Below are 12,855 nucleotides of genomic sequence, written 5' to 3'. Positions count from 1 at the left end.
AAGATAAGTGTGCCCTTGGAGTTCCCATGGTGGCTCAGTGGTAATGAACCTGACTAGTATTCATAAGGATGTGGGTTTGATCCCTGGCCTCACTCAGTGGGTTAAGGATCTAGTGTTGCTGTGGCTGTGGCATAGGCCGGCAGCTCCCGCTCCAATTTGACTCCTAGCCTGGGAACTTGCACATGCCACAGGTGCAGCTCTAAGAAGACCAAAAAAAAAAAAAAAAAGGCACCCTTATAAAAAAAAATTGTAAAAAATTTACAGCATATATGGAGTTCCCTGTTGGCCTAGTGGTTAAGGATTTGGCATTGTCACTACTGTGCTTTGGGTTCAGTCCCTGGCCTAGGAACCTCTGCATGCTGTGGGCACAGCCAAAGGAAAAAAAAAGTTTACAACATATAAAGTAGACTTGAATATGCTTAAAAATAAATATTGTTTCTAGAGTGGAAGAATACATATGGTATGGCCGGTGGAATGATAGCTTTCGAAGATGTCCAGCCTCTAATATCAGGAACCTACAGATTTGTTTCACGCAGCAGAAATGGATTTTTAAAGATTTGATTAACAGGAGTTCCTGTTGTACCACAGCAGAAACAAATCCAACTAGGAACCACGGGGGTTGCGTGTTCGATCCCTGGCTTCACTCAGTGGTTTGAGGATCCGGTGTTGCGGTGAGCTGTAGTGCAGGTCAGAGATGTGGCTTGGATCTGGCGTTGCTGTGGATGTGCCATAGGCCAGCAGCTGTAGCTCCTATTTGACCTCTAGCCTGAGAACCTCCATGGGTGTGGCCATAAAAAGCAAAAAAAAAAAAAAAAAAGGGACTTACGGCACAAACTTTGAGATAAGAGGATTATCCAAGTTGGCTCAATCTAATCACGTGAATCCTTAAAAGTGGAGACCCTTCCCAGCTTCAATCACAGAGGAGGACATGAAGATGGGAAAAAAGTCTGAGCTATGTCACATTGCTGGCTTTGAAGAGGGAGACCTGTATCAGACTTCTAAGTGCCAGAACTGCAAGAAAATACATTCGTTTTGATTAAACCATCAAGTTTGTTACAGCAGCTGAACAGCAGACATTTTGCCGGATTCACTCCCTCGATTCTTTTCGGTTTCAGCTCACAGGTCACCTCCTTAGAGAAGTCATCCTGTGGAAAATGGTATCCTCACCACTTTCAGCCTCCTGCCTCTGCTTTAGCTTTCTTCGTCGCTCTTGTTAATATCTGACACATCACACCACATCATATCACTGGACCGCAGTGAGTCAGAGCGAGAAGAGTGAGCCGCAGAGATGGCTACCAAGGGCGGTAATTTACTAGGGACTCGGATTTGATTTTGAACGTGAACTGAGATATGGAAGATTGAGAACCAAACTGAGATATGATCCGATGAACATGTTAGAAGGAGCACTCTTCGAAGGTTGAACACAGACTGTAGGAGGCAAGAATGAATCAGGGAAACTTGTTTGGTGACTCCTGCTATGGTTGAGAGAGAGTTGAGAGTGGCTCGGACTAACTGGTCTGGTAGAGAAGGCTTAAAGGGTTGAATGTGGAATACGTGCTGGACAGCTTTGCCAGTATTTGGATGTGGAACATGAGAGAGAAGTGTTAAAAGTAACTATGGGGTCGGCTAAGATGGGGACGTAGAAAGACCCCACACTCACCTCCTCTCACAAGAACCCTTACTCTCTGTAGAGCAGCCATCAATGAAAAAGACCAGAACCTACCAGAAGAGATCTTCTACAACTGAAGACGTAAAGAAGGAACCGCAATGAGACATGGAGAAGCGGTGGACTCATGATGTGGTCAAGCCCCTGCACCCAGGTGGGTGACCCATAAACTGGAGAGGGGTGATATTGCAGTTTCTCCAAGAAGTGAGAGTCCTGAGCCCCACATCAGCCAACCCCCTGCATCAGGAAGATGAGTTCCCAGTGCATTTAGCTTTGAAGGCCATCGAGGCTTCATTTGGGGTCCAAAAGGACTGGGGGAAATAGAGACTTTCCTTTCTTTTTTTTGGCCATGGCATGCAGCAGCTTGATGTGGGATCTCAGTTCCAAGACCAGGGATTGAACCCAGGCTGCAGTGGTGAAAGCACTGAATCCTAACCAGTAGACCACTCGGGAGCTCCCAAGACTGTGCTCTTACTTATTTATTTTTTTGGCCATGGCACTCGGAAGTTCCCAGGCCTGGGATCAGACCCAGGCCAGAGCAGTGGCCACACCTAATCCTTCACTATTAGGTCACTAAGGAACGCTCTTCAAGACTTCCCTCTCCAAGAGCACACACAAAATCTCCCACACACCAGGACCCAGGACAAAAGCAGTGATTTGGTAGAAACCTGAGCCGGACCTACCTGCTGATCTTGGAGATTCTCCTGGAGATGTTGGCGGAGGGGTTGTGGCTCACCCTGGGGATGTAGATACTGGTTGCAGCTATACTTGAGAGCTTTCTAGAGTGGTAGGAGGGTGCCTCCCTCTAGTTCATTACCACCAAAACCTGGCCCCACCCAATAACCTGCCAGTCCAGCACTTGGACACCTCTGGCCAAAAAACTCACTGGGCAGGGATCCAGCTCCACCCATCAGCAGATAGGCTGCCCAAAGACTTCCTGAGCTGGAGTTCCCGTTGCGGCTCAGTGGTTACCAACCCGACTAGGATACGTGAAGATGCAGGTTTTGATTCCTGATCTTGCTCAGTGGATTCAGGATCCCGTGTTGCCATGAACTTCTGTGTAGGTCCCAGACATGACTCAGATCTGGCGTGGCTGTATCTCTAACCTGGGAACTTCCATGTGCTGTGGGTGTGGCCCTAAAAAGCAAAAAGCAAAAAAAAAAAAATAAAAGCTTCCTGAGGTCACACCTGTTTCTAGACACGTAGACATGGCCCTCCTTACCAAAGGCCAAGACCCAGCTCCACCCACCAGTGGGCAGGCACCAGCCCTGTACCCCAGGAAGCCTGTACTAGCCTCTGGACCAACCTGGCCCATCAGGGGGCAGACACTGGATGCAAGAAAAACCATAATAGGAGTTCCCGTTGTGGTGCAGCGGAAATGAATCCAACTAGGAACCATGAGGTTGCAGGTTCAATCCCTGGCCTTGCTCAGTGGGTCAGGGATCTGGTGTTGCCATGAGCTGTGGTGCAGGTTGCAGATGGGCTTGGATCTGATGTTGCTGTAGCTGTGGTGTAGGCCAGCAGCTGTAGCTTTGATTTGACCCCTAGCCTGGGAACTTCCATATGCCATAGACACAGCCCTAAAAAGCAAAAAAAAAGAAAAAGAAAAAGAAAAGAAAAGAAAAAGAAAAACCACAATAATAGGGACTTTAGAGCCAGCCTGTGGATAGCTGGCCAGATCCTGCCCTGGAACCAGCTGGGCCCCAGCCCTGACTTCTAGCAGGCCCATGCCACCTTCAGGACACCCCAGGCCTCACATTCCAACTGTGTCAAGAGCCAGCTCCCCTGCCCCAGCAAGGGTGACCTGAGCTCTGGGATCCTTGGGCTCTGTGCCAGACTCTAGGACCTGGCTCCGTCTGCCCTAATTCCAGAATCTGGTTTCACCAACCAGTGGGTAGGCAACAGTCCTGGAGTCTTCTGGACCCTGACTCTGCCCACCAGTGAGCCAGGACTAGTCCTGGAGACCCTGGGGCTCTGCAGTCAGCCGCCTTATGACTACACCCCACTAACCAGCAGCCGGTCACCTCCACACAAGGTAGGGCCTGGCAGCTGACCAGACTAGAGGCCAACCAAGCTTACCAGACCGCCCACATAACCTGCCACAACAAAAGGGCCCACACAGCCCTCGTAGGGGGGAACCCCTAGAGCACATGGCTTGGGTGCCAAGGGGGGAGTGCGCTGCCTGGATGCATCGGAGGTCCTCTACCGAAGGCCACTTCCCCAAGGTTGGGGAACATAACTGACCTGCCAGATACATGCAGATACAAATGGCAACTTCAATAAAATGAGGTGGCAGGGGGAACATGTTCCCGATGAAGGAACAAGATAAATCCCCCAAAGAAGACCCAAGTGATGGGGAAATAGGCGGTCAACCCAAGAAAGAGTGCAGTGTAATGATCAGGACTTAGGAGAATCGATGCACAGACATAAATTGTAGCAATTTTTTTTTTTGGCTCTATCTCCTAAAGCAAAGGAAATAAACGCAAAAATAAATGAATGAAATCTAATTATAGTTAAAAGCTTTTGCACAGCAAAGGAAACCATTGACCAATGACAAGACAACCTACTGAATGAGAGAAAATATTTATGAATGATATGATTGATAAGAGTAATATCCAACATACATACAACTCAGCAGAAAAAAACCCCAAATAACCAGGGGTTCCCATTGTAGTGAAGAGGGAATGAATCCAACTAGAATCCATGAGGATGCGGGTTTGATCCCTGGCCTCACTCAGTGGGTTGGGGATCCAGCATTGCTGTGAACTGTGGTGTAGGTCGCAGGTGCAGCTTGGATCAGGCATTGCTGTGACTATGGCACAGGCAGGCAGCTGTAGCTCTGATTCAGTCCCTGGCCTGGGAACTTCCATATGCTGTGGGTGCAGCCCTAAAAAGCAAAAAACAAAAACAAAAACAAATAATCCAGATTGAAAAATGAGCAGAAGACCTGTATAGATATTTTTCCAAAGAGGACACACAGATAGTAAACAGTGTGTAAAAAGATGCTCAACATTGCTAAGCATCAGGTAAATGCGAATCAAAACTGCAATGAGAAAGCATCTCACAGATAACATGAAGGGCTGTCAGAATGATTACCATCAAACAGAACAAATACCAAATGTTGGCAAGGATGTGGAGAAAAGGGAACCCTTGTATGTTGCTGATAGGAATGTAAATTGGTGTAGTCACTGTGGGAAACAGTATGGAGATTTCTCAAAAAACAAAACAAAACAAAAACAACCAACTGCCATATGACCTAGAAATTCCACTCCTGGATATTTATCCAAAGAAAATGAATACACTAATTTGAAAAGATACATACACCCTAGTGTTCATAGAAGCGTTATTTACATTTGCCAAGATATGGAAGCAGCCTGTGTCCATCAACATATGAATGGATAAAGAACCATGTGGTGTATATATATGCAATGGAATACTACTCAGTCATAAAAAGGAGTGAGATTTTGCCATTTGCAGCAACATGGATGTACTTGGAGGATGTTATACTAAGTGAAATAAATGAGACAGAGAAAGTCAAATACTGTATGATTTCATATATATGTGGAATCTAAAAATTACAACCATGTAGTGAGTATAACGAAAAGAAGCAGACTCATAGATAGAAAAAACTAGTAGTTGCCTTTGGGGAGAGGGAGGGGAAGCAAGATAGGGATATAAGGTTAAGAGGTACAAACTATTATATATAGGAGTTCCCGTCGTGGCACAGTGGTTAACGAATCCGACTAGGAACCATGAGGTTGCGGGTTCGGTCCCTGCCCTTGCTCAGTGGGTTAACGATCCGGCATTGCCGTGAGCTGTGGTGTAGGTTGCAGACGCGGCTCGGATCCTGCGTTGCTGTGGCTCTGGTGTAGGCCAGTGGCTACAGCTCCGATTCGACCCCTAGCCTGGGAATCTCCATATGCCGTGAGAGCGGCCCAAGGAATAGCAAAAAAAGACAAAAACAAACAAACAAACAAAAAAACTATTATATATAAAATAAACTACAAGGATATATTGTACAACACAGAAAATATAGCCAATGTTTTATTTTATTTTATTATTACTCAAATGAATTTATCACATTTGTAGTTGTATAATGAACATAACAATCTGATTTCACAGGATTTCCATCCCACAGCCCAAGCACATCCCCCCACCCCCCAAACTGTCTCCTCCAGAGACCATTAGTTTTTCAATGTCTGTTGAGTCAGCATCTCTTCTGCAAAGAAGTTCAGTCTGTCTTTTTTTCAGTTTCCACATGTATAGCCAATGTTTTATAACTAAAAATCGTGACTCAGACTAGAGGTCAAATCGGAGCTGCAGGTGCTGGCCTACGCCACAGCCCCAGCAAGGCCAGGTACTTAACCCACCGAGGTAGGCCAGGGATCAAACCCCCATCCTCATGGATACTGGTCAGGTTCGTTATCACAGGGCCACAAAGAAAACTGGCAATCTCCCCACTTTGGATAGTCCACTTAGTTACATAACGTATCTTGTGTCCAACACTTTCCCAAAGTATTTATTGCCTAAGAACATGCTGACAAGAGCCTTTATTTCAAACCACTTAGCCTGTGTTAACGGCAAAACTGCAAAAGCCACATCAGTGGATTGTGAAATTTCTCAGTCCTCTTCACACCTTGAGCTTGCTCTGTTTATACATCAAACAAGCTTGCTTAATCATCTGTTACTTTAACACACAGACTCCCATCAGAATGCCTACATAGGCGTTCCCATCGTGGCTCAGCGGTATCGAACCCAACCAGTATCCGTGAGGATGTGGGTTTGATCCCTGGCCTCGCTCAGTAGGTTAAGGGACCTATAAGTTATATAATACTGTACATCAAGTAGACTTCAATTTTTACTAAAAAAAAAAAAAACTCTATTAGTTATGGCTTGAGCTGGCAGTAGTGGTGCCTTATGAGAATAAGGACAAGGGACAGAGCAGCTTTTTTAGGGATGGGTCAAGAAGTTAGGCTTAGACATGGTAACTTTGAGAAATGTATTGGGCACTCAACTGGAGATGTCAGCAAGGCATTGGCTGCATGAATCTGGGGTTTAGGAGAGGGGTTATCAAGTGATACAGATTTTCAAGTAATCAACATTTATATGGGACAGGATGGGCCATCTAGGGGAATAATTGTAGATAGAGGTGAGCATTAAGTCCTGAAGCTTGCCAGCATTTAAGATCAGGAGAAGAGGAAGATCCAGGGAATGTGACCGAGAAGGAGCCTCGTACAATAGGAGGAAAACCAGCAGAGCATGGTGTCTTGGAAGCCAGAAGAAAACTATTTTTCAAGAAAATAGTGGTGATTAACACTGTCAGATACTGCAGTGAGATTGAAAAGGAGGTGGACTGAGAATTGACCCCTGGATTTGGCTCATCAGGATCAATAGTGGCCTTTGAGCGTGTTCTTTTATTGCTGTTGGGATGAAGGGCATATTGAGATGGGAAAAACAGAGTAATAGACCTAATCTTTTCTTTTATGACTCCTGGGTTTTGTGTCGTACTAAGAAAGGCCTTTCCTACTCTGAAGTTATATGGGAATTCCCTCAGGGCTTTTTCTAGAACTTTTGTGGCTTTGTTTTTTATGTTTAAATCCTTGGCCCCACTTTGGAAGGTATCCTGGGGTGAAGTATGAGTTATCCTTGGGTGAGCCATCCTTTTTCTTAGTTGTTACTCAGGAGCCCCAACATTATTTATTTTTTACTTTGTCTTTTCTCCACTGATTTGAGTGTGTTTGTGGTTGTAGGAGGTAACGTTGGTGGGTCGGGTATAATCACCTCCAGTCCCACAGTTTTATCCCTTCCCCTCAAGCCAGTAACACCCCACAGTACCAGACCTGGGAGAAGAAGTTTTGTCATGTAGCTGAGAAGGGTTCCAGCCCTCTAAAGATGCTTGTGGTTCTCAATGAGGGCATTCGTGCGCGCCGCGTGTGTGTGTGTGTGTGTGTGTGTGTGTGTGTGTGTCTTAGGGCTGCACCCACAGTATATGGGAGTTCCCAGGCCAGGGGTTGAGTTGGAACTATAGCTGCTGGCCTACACCACACTCATGGCAACACTGGATCCTTAACCCACTGAGCGAGGCCAGGGATCAAACCCACATCCTCACGGATACTGGTTGGGTTCGATACCGCTGAGCCACGATGGGAACGCCTATGTAGGCACTCTGATGGGAGTCTGTGTGTTAAAGTAACAGATGATTAAGCAAGCTTGTTTGATGTATAAACAGAGCAAGCTCAAGGTGTGAAGAGGACTGAGAAATTTCACAATCCACTGATGTGGCTTTTGCAGTTTTGCCGTTAACACAGGCTAAGTGGTTTGAAATAAAGGCTCTTGTCAGCATGTTCTTAGGCAATAAATACTTTGGGAAAGTGTTGGACACAAGATACGTTATGTAACTAAGTGGACTATCCAAAGTGGGGAGATTGCCAGTTTTCTTTGTGGCCCTGTGATAACGAACCTGACCAGTATCCATGAGGATGGGGGTTTGATCCCTGGCCTCCCTCGGTGGGTTAAGTACCTGGCCTTGCTGGGGCTGTGGCGTAGGCCAGCACCTGCAGCTCCGATTTGACCTCTAGCCTGGGAACGTCCATATGCCGTGGGTGTGGCCCTGAAAAAAAACCCAAAAAACAAAGTGGAGAGATCTTTTTTTTAAGCTTTATTTTTCTATGTTTACATAGCTTAGGTATGAATGTAATGCTTTCAGTTAGAAAGTCTCTTTATTTTGGTAATTGAACAAGAAGTGCCTCTATTTTGGAAGCTTTTTGTGGATTATTTGACATTTGACAAAATATGTAACTATTTCTCTGGTCAAGTTGTATCAGTAATTTGAAAATGAGATGGGGGAAAGGCTCTTTGTTCCTTAAAGTTGGTTAGTCTTTAAAGAAAATTAAATGCAACATTTTTGCTGGACTGACGTTTTCTTTGAGGCATAAAAATGTGTGCTATAATGACCAGTAAATATAAAATAAGTTAACTGGGGTTAACTATGCACAACAGTATACCTGGCCATGTTCAGTAGTATAGTCCCAATCCTAGCTAAAGGTAATGATGAGTAACATATGTTTTACCTTTAAATTTCCAGATTTCAACTATGTGAATGTAAAGGATTGAAGTATCAGCTTGTTAGCTATAAGTTACTCTGAATCTAGTTTTCAGTGATCGGAATCAATGGGAGTTTGTCATCTAATAGGGGACTTATATACAGAATCCGCCAAGAATACATATATGTGTCTGATATTTGCTTCTGATTCATGGCTTGCCTTTTTATTTTCATGGCTGTGTCTTTTATTTTGATAAATGCAATTTATTAACTTTTACTATTTTTTTTTTTTTTTACTTTGTGGCCCATGGTTGGTTGGTTGGTTGGTTTGTTTTGCTTAAGTAATCATGGCCTATTCTACAGCTGCAGAGTTTCTTTTATTTATTTTTATATATCATTTTTTCTTTTTTGAGGTTGTGGGTTCGATCCCTGGCCTCGCTCAGTGGGTTAAGGATCCGGCGTTGCTGTGAGCTGTGGTGTAGGTCACAGACTCTGCTCGGATCCCGCATTGCTGAGGCTGTGGCATAGGCTGGCGGTTTCAGTTCTGATTGAACTCCTAGCCTGGGAACCTCCATATGCCTCAGGTATGGCCCTAAAAAGACAAAAGCCAAAAAGGAAAAATAAATAAATAACTTGATCTCAACAAAAATCCTACTGGAATTTTGGATGGAATTGCCCTGAATCTGTGGTTCAGTATGGAGAAAATTACATCTTAATAATAACATTGAGTGTTTCATTCCATAAATGTGGTGTTTCTCTCTATTTGTTTAAATAGTCTTTAGTTTCTCCCATCAAGTTCTACAAGTTTCTTTGATAGCTTTCAGTTCATAGATTTTGCATGTATGTTGTGAAATTTCTTCCTGGGTAATGTTTTTAGATGCTAAGGTAAATGAAATTTTAAGCTATTTTTTCTAGTTGTTCAACGTTAGTATATAAACATACATAGACTTTTGTCTATTGACCCTATATCTTTTGATTTGGCTACATCATTTTTTCAACTCTAGTAGGGTCTTTTGGTAAATTGCTTAGAATTGTCTATACATACAATCATATTGCCTGTTAATAAAGACAGTTTTACTGCTTCCTTTAATTTCTTGCCTTAATGCACTGGCTAGAACCTCCAGTACACTGTTGAATGGAAGTGGTGAGAGCAGACATCCTTGCCTTATTCCTGATCTCAGGAGGGAACAGTTCAGTTGTCTCTATTACCTATGAAGTTAATCATAGGATTATTTTGTTGACACCCTTTATTAGACTAATTTCCTTTCTATTCTTTTTTTCTCAGAGTTTTTATAGTGAATGGATTTTTGAATTTTATCTATAGTTTTTCTGCATTTATTAGGGCGATCATGTAATTTTTTCCTTTCTTGTCTGTTAAGGTAATTATTGATTTTTAAATTGAGACAAAATTCACATACTAAAAAATTCAGCGTAAAATTCAGTGGTGCAGAGTCCCAAAGTTGTAATCAATATTTAATATTGATTAAATATTTAAAGTTGTATTTAATATTAACTAAATCAGTGTTACATTTTCTTGGATAAACCTACTTGCAGATGATGTATCATCCTTTTCTTTCTTTTTTTCTTTAGAGCTGCTTGTGTGGCATATGTAAATTCCCAGGCCGGGGGCTGAATTGGAGCTGCAGCTGCTGGCCTACGCCACAGCTATGGTAATGCCAAATCCTTAACCCACTGCCAAGGCCAGCAATCGAACCCAAGTCCTCATGGATGCTAGTTGGCTTTTTACCACTGAGCGACAACGGAAACTCCTTATATTGTTAGATTTGATTGCTGATATGTCATTAAGGATTTTTACATCTATTTAATGAGAGATGCTGGTCTGTAGTTTTCTTTTCCTCTAATGATTTCGTTTTGGTATTTGGGTAATGCTGGCCTCAAAAAAAAGTTCTCTCCTCTAATTTCTGAAAGAATTTGTGTACGACTGTTCATAGTTTTCCCTTTAATGTCTGATAACCAGTCTAGCCATCTAGGTTTACAGTTTTTGGTGTGGGAGAGTTTTCCAGTCTAAATTTATTAACCTCTTTAGTAAATGTAGATTTTCTATTTCTTCTTGTGTCTATTTGTTAGCTCGTCCTTCAAAAAAATTTGCCACCTTTTAAATCAAAGTTGTTGAATTTATTAGCAAAGAGTTGTTAATGATATTCTTTCTTTTTATCTTATTTGGCCTCCCTGTGGCATATGGAGCTCCCAGGGCAGGGATGGGATCTGAGCCACAGTTGCAACCTAAGCCACAGCTTTGGCAACACTGGATCCTTAACCCACTGTGCCAGGCTGGGGATTGAACCTGCATCCCGGTACACCCAAGACACCAATGTTTCTGTTGCGCCACAGCGGGAACTGCCATAATATTTTCTTATTGTCCTTTTAATCCCTGTAGGAGCTATTGAAGTGTCCTCTCTTCAATACTGATAATGACAGTTGATAGTTTGCAAACTGGCTTCTGTACACGGGTGGCAATGAGAGACTGAAGTAAGAGGCAGACCACTCCAGACTGGTAAGTGGTGGTTTTACTTATTCATTTTTATTGTTTTTTTTTCCTTTCCAACTTTCCTGAGATATAATTACATGCAGGACTCTATAAGTTTATGGTGTACAGCTGTAACAATTTGACTTACATCCAGCATGCAGTGATTACCACAGTACATTTAGTGAACATGCATCATCTCATAGAGATGTGAAATTTAAAGAAAAAAACCTTTTTTTTGGTCTTTTTGTTGTTGTTGTTGTTGCTATTTCTTGGGCCGCTCCCGCGGCATATGGAGGTTCCCAGGCTAGGGGTTGAATCGGAGCTGTAGTCTCCAGCCTACACCAGAGCCACAGCAACGCGGGATCCAAGCCGCGTCTGCAACCTACACCACAGCTCACGGCAACGCCGGATCGTTAACCCACTGAGCAAGGGCAGGGACCGAACCCGCAACCTCATGGTTCCTAGTCGGATTCATTAACCACTGCGCCACAACGGGAACTCCGAAAAAAAACTTTTTTCATGGGCTGAGAACTCTTAGGAGTTACCCTCTTAACAACTTCCGTGGATAACATGAAGCGGTATTAATGACATTAATGACATTGAACATTCCCTCCCTAGTAACCGTGTCATAAAACTGGAGGTTTGTACCCTTTGACTGCTCTCCTTTATTCCCCCTTCCCTCCGCCCCCTGCCTCTGGTAACCACAAATCTCATCTCTTTTTCTATGAGTTTATTTGTTTGTTTTTAAAGTATAATGGATCTACAGGACTGTGTTAGGTTCTGGTGTGAGAACGTAATGATTGGATATTTCTGTATATAACAAAATGTTGACAACTCTAAGTCTGGTTACCATCTGCCACCATACAAAGATATTATATTACTATTTACTGTATTTCCCACACTAAACATTTAATCCCTGTGATTTATTGATTTTGTAGCTGGAAGTTTGGACTATTTCACTCATCCCTCTACCCTTCTTCCCTTCGACAACTACCTGCTTTTATGCTCTATGTCTGTGACTCTGTTCCTGTTGTTATGTTTGCTCATTTGTTTGGTTTTTAACATTTTACGTATAAGTGAAATCATATATTTGTCTTTCTCTGTCTGACTTATGCACTTAGCATAACATCCTTTAGGTCCATCTATATTGTTATTCCTTTTAAAGACTGAGTAATATTCCATTGTGTGTGTATGCAGGTGTATGTATACACACATACATACAATCAGTAGACACTTGGGTTGCTTCCCTATCTTCCCTATTCTTTTTAAAGACTGAGTAATATTCCATTGTGTGTGTGTGCGCGCATGTGCGTGTATGTGCACACACACACACACACACACACACACGAGTGGGCACTTAGGTTGCTTCCCTATCTTGGCTATTGTGAGTAATGCTACAGTGAACCACAGAGGTGCATATATCTTTTCTAAGTAGTGTTTTTTGTTTTCTTTGGGTAAATACCCAGAAGTGGAATTGCTAGATTGTAAGGTCGTTAGTTTTTTAATTTTTTTGTGGAATTTCCTTACTGTTTTCCATAGTGGCTGTACCAAATTATATTCCCTCATAGGTGATGGTTTTAATAAGCAAGGGAACTTATTTACAAGACTTGTCTTGAGCAACCTCAAGGTGAGTAGATCTCCCCCTGCTCACCAGAATGG

General features: G+C 43.1%; 1 protein-coding gene across 1 annotated transcript in view; it reads left to right on the top strand.

The window, feature by feature from the left end:
* SLC11A2 (solute carrier family 11 member 2) overlaps positions 1 to 11,203 on the top strand; it is a 101,376-nt gene extending 90,173 nt beyond the window's left edge. The window contains exon 17 of the transcript XR_007135808.1: positions 11,107 to 11,203. The gene's annotated coding sequence lies outside the window, so the exon portion shown is untranslated. The remainder of the gene's footprint in view (positions 1 to 11,106) is intronic.
* The last annotated feature ends 1,652 nt before the right edge of the window (positions 11,204 to 12,855 follow it).

Source organism: Phacochoerus africanus, chromosome 7 (genome assembly GCF_016906955.1).
Source record: "Phacochoerus africanus isolate WHEZ1 chromosome 7, ROS_Pafr_v1, whole genome shotgun sequence".
NCBI classification, from domain to species: domain Eukaryota; kingdom Metazoa; phylum Chordata; class Mammalia; order Artiodactyla; family Suidae; genus Phacochoerus; species Phacochoerus africanus.
Note: the sequence above shows the minus strand (reverse complement) of the source record. Positions and strands in the feature narration are given on the sequence as shown.